Source organism: Cucurbita pepo, unplaced genomic scaffold, assembly GCF_002806865.2.
Source record: "Cucurbita pepo subsp. pepo cultivar mu-cu-16 unplaced genomic scaffold, ASM280686v2 Cp4.1_scaffold000907, whole genome shotgun sequence".
NCBI lineage: Eukaryota > Viridiplantae > Streptophyta > Magnoliopsida > Cucurbitales > Cucurbitaceae > Cucurbita > Cucurbita pepo.
The window spans coordinates 1478-5429 of NW_019647114.1; the positions used below are offsets into that span (position 1 = coordinate 1478).

The following is a 3952-nucleotide window of genomic DNA, read 5'->3' on the forward strand; positions in this document are numbered from 1 at the left end:
ACCCTTCAACTTTTTAAGAAACTTTAAAAATATACTTAGAAGTTAGTAATTTGTTTAATAAGTACTTATAAAATTAAAAAATAGCATTAACACCCTTAAACTATATAAAAAAAAATCAAAAAAATTCTTATGTTTCATATATGGATAGAAACCGTAGAACTTTATAATGTTAACTTTAAAAATTCATGAGTATTTTTTAATATGGTACTAATGAAAATAGTATTTTTAACTTTTTAACAAAGTTTAGAGGTGTTTTTGAAGTTTTAAAACAATCAAAATGTATTTTTAAATTTTTTTTAAAAAGTTAAGTTATTAATGAAGCTTTAATAAAAAGTTAAGTTATTAATGAAGCTTTTGAAAAGGTATTTTTGAAACACTCTCAAAGTTAAAAGATATTTTATGAAACCTTTCTAAAGATTCGAAAGTATCTTTTAAACAAAATATTAATAGTTTCCATCCAAAATAATTAACGGTGGATAGTTTAAGGTTATTTTTTAGACGATACAAACTTTAAAAATATTTTTATTAATTTAGTCTTTATATCAATTTCAAACCTAGAATAAATCTAAAGCATATGATACTTCTAATTGATGTATAAACTAATGGCTACGGTTGGTTTTGTCAATTGTCATTGACAATCTACACTATAATGTCACATTCATAATTTAATAACATGAGATATCAGATTGAAATGGCTGACCTGTCTTTGCCAGTGCCTTCAACGCTCCACCATTCATCTATGAAGCTCAACCAATTTGAAATTGTCCTCCAAAGTAATCAGTGGAATAGTCTCCATCACCTTTAAAATGAAATTACAATAAAATTAGGAGGGAATAATAATAAAGGGTGACTCAACATGCTTTTAGTTTTATCTATTTAACTCTTATAAAATCTTCCGTAATTTATGTGGAAGTATTTAACTAAAAATATAAACACTAAGTGAGTTGGAGAGGGGAACGAAACATTCCTTATAAGTGTGTGAAAACCTCTCACTAAACACTAGCAGACACATTTTAAAACCTTGGGAGGAAGCCGGAAGGAAAAACTCAAAGAAGACAATATTTGCTAGCAGTGGGCTTGGGCTATTACAAATGGTATCAGAGTTAGTTACGGGACGCTGCGAGGCACTAGTCGGAGTAGGGCTAGACCCTCTCCATAGTAGATGTGTTTTAAAAACCGTGAGGTTGACGGCTATACATAACGGGCCAAAGCAGACAAAAAAAATAAAAAATAAAAATTTTTGGAAATATCTGTTATCAAATAAAAATATGCCAAAAGTTCAAGGCAGATGACATAACTAGTTTAGCAGTTGGTTGCAGTGGTACCACAGTTCATTATGGGTCATCTACTAGAAATGAAACATCATATTTGGTTACCTTGAAAAAGGCATCTAGGGTGGGTTCAAACCATGCAACTACTTCTAACATTATTTGCTTAATGGAACAGTCATCAACAGTAATGCCGTGAAGCTAAAAACTAATTTGAACAATGCCTTCTATCACATACAGATTAGCCAAGACAAGACGCAAGATAATAAAGATGATGAGAGGTACCGATGTTGATAGCTGCCAAGGACCGTCGAGATTGTCTACAGCAAATCGATGACACTCCCGCTCTCTACAAGTGATTTTATGGGCTTGTAGCGAATAATGTGTAATACATTGGCCTCCATATCAAAAGGCTCCTCTCTGTAGAATTTGATAACTCATAGGGTATATTCTTATAAATAAGAGCAAAAAAATGGAAATTATAAAGGGAGTCAAATGATAAAAAAGAAAGAAGGTTACATTCTACTGGATGTCCTGCCAGGTCCCACATCGGTTCTAAAATATGTTACAAATGAACTATTTGGTTAAAGAAGATCATCAATGCTCTGTAACGAGCCAGGATCCAATAGATCAATATTACCAAAGGAATTGGACCATGGTCACATGCATTACCGTCTGCAGATTCAAATTGAGATATAACATGGATGTGAACATTACAATTAAATTATAAAAAAAATAAAATAAATAAAAAAAAGAAAAGAAAAGAAAAGAAAAGAAAAAAAAGCTCTGTGGAAAAATAAAAGAATTTATTTTGGAGGTGTTTGTGAGTACCCACGTCTCCTCTTCACTTGTTATAGATTGCCTCAAAATTTCTTGATAACTATTAGGCAATTTTGATAGAACACTCTCATCAAAATGTTTTTTCATATCATGAATGCACCTGCACCACAACTAGAATCTCAGAAAACAAAACGAAATAAAAAAATATAGAATAAAACTTGCTAGACTTGAAATATTCATATTAATAGAAGATAACTTTCATCCCTTAGTAAATGTTGTTTAGTATTGTTGGGAGGGAGTCCACGTTGGCTAATTTAGGGAATGATCGTAGATTTATAAGTAAGGAATACACCTTCATTAGTATGAGGGCTTTTGAAGAAGCCCAAAGCAAAACTAGGAGAGCTTATCCTCAAAGTGGACAATATCATATATTATTGTGGAGATCCGTGATTCCTAACAAATGTTATCTCTTCTTTGGAAAGACGTCTAAAAAGTTCATCTTAGAGCCTGGATTGTTTTAAAATCAAAAGAGAATGGAATATAAATTGAAGCATTAAATTAATTCTCTACGTGAGCCTTGCTCTGTTCTTCATGCTTGTATGGAATTTACACATTCATAATTTCAAATGCAATGAGAAGTCAAACTTCAATGTCTTGGGATGAAAAACTTAAAGCGATCATTGGGAATTTTGCAGGTCTTGTTCCCCAATTTTTCTGTCAAACTATGCAATGGCCGTTACGTTTAAGGCAACTAAAAAGTAGCGAGGTCCAAGGTCTCTCAATGGTGAAGGCAACAAGATAAGGAAAAGAGCCCGCCTAATCAAATATAATGCTCTCTGACCTCAACTCACATATAACAATGTTCAAATAAGCACAGTTTATTGGCTTAGATAGCTTCAGAATCCTGAATTCAGAGAACAAATTCGTTCTAAACTCTTTGTCTGGGGATGTCTTAACCAACTATAATTTTAGTTGAAAATCAGGCTCGAGGAAGATAAGTCATAGGTAGGAGTTAATAATGATTGATTTCCAAGTTTGTAATCTAGCTTCCCCTCAAGGCTTTGTTCCTCTCTCCAACTAATGCGGGATCTCACAATCCATCCCTTCGGGGCCCAGCATCCTCATTGGCACACCGCCTAGTGTCCACCCCCTTTGGGGCTCAACGCTCTCGCTGTCACACCGCCCGGTGTCTGGATCTAATACGAATAGTAACATCCAGGAGGGAAAACTAAGATCACACTCATCACCATCCTATTCATGTCATGTAATTAACTTCCTCAGAAACTCGGCAGAGTCCAACAAAATATAATATCAAATACTCAACAGAGAAATAAGGAAAATAAGCAATCTCTCTTCGAACATTCTGAACAAAAACTGGTTAAAAGTCGTAAGACTTGGGACAAACTTAAAGGAACAATATGAAATGCAATATTTACTTCTAGCTAGCGCGCAACGGAATCTCTGAAATTTGATTGAGATAAAACACAGAAAGAAAAACACTGATGAACAGATCTGATATATTGCTAATTCCGCTTCTTCAAACCCTCATAATATGCTCAAAACGGCTTTAGATTCTCGTATAGAACCCTAAATCCTAAATCCCAAATCCCAAGCTTCTCGGGTCAAAAATTAAAAGAAAAACCATCGAAACAACAAAAGAGAAAGAACAATGAATTCAGGAAAACAAACTCAGAAATGAAAAAGAAATATTCCAGATCAAAATTGAAGAAATACTTACATGTGGAAGAGGAGAGGAGAAAACTGGAGCAAATGAGAGAGGAAGGATGCGTTGGGTGTTACGGGAGAACTGCAAAATCCAAAGCCAGCAGAATGGCGCGAAGGGAAGAATAAAAATGAGCTTCCGAACCGAACCATTCAGCAAAACCCGATTCTAACCGAACCGA

The 3952-nt window shown here is 34.0% G+C and overlaps 1 long non-coding RNA gene across 1 annotated transcript; it reads right to left on the bottom strand.

Moving 5' to 3' along the window:
* Window positions 1-612: 612 nt before the first annotated feature.
* On the bottom strand, window positions 613-3872 carry LOC111786003. The gene is made up of 4 exons (XR_002813730.1): window positions 3787-3872; window positions 1788-2208; window positions 1554-1688; window positions 613-799 (listed from the first exon to the last, which is right to left on the bottom strand). It is a non-coding gene; the product is annotated as an uncharacterized LOC111786003 (long non-coding RNA).
* Window positions 3873-3952: the final 80 nt, after the last annotated feature.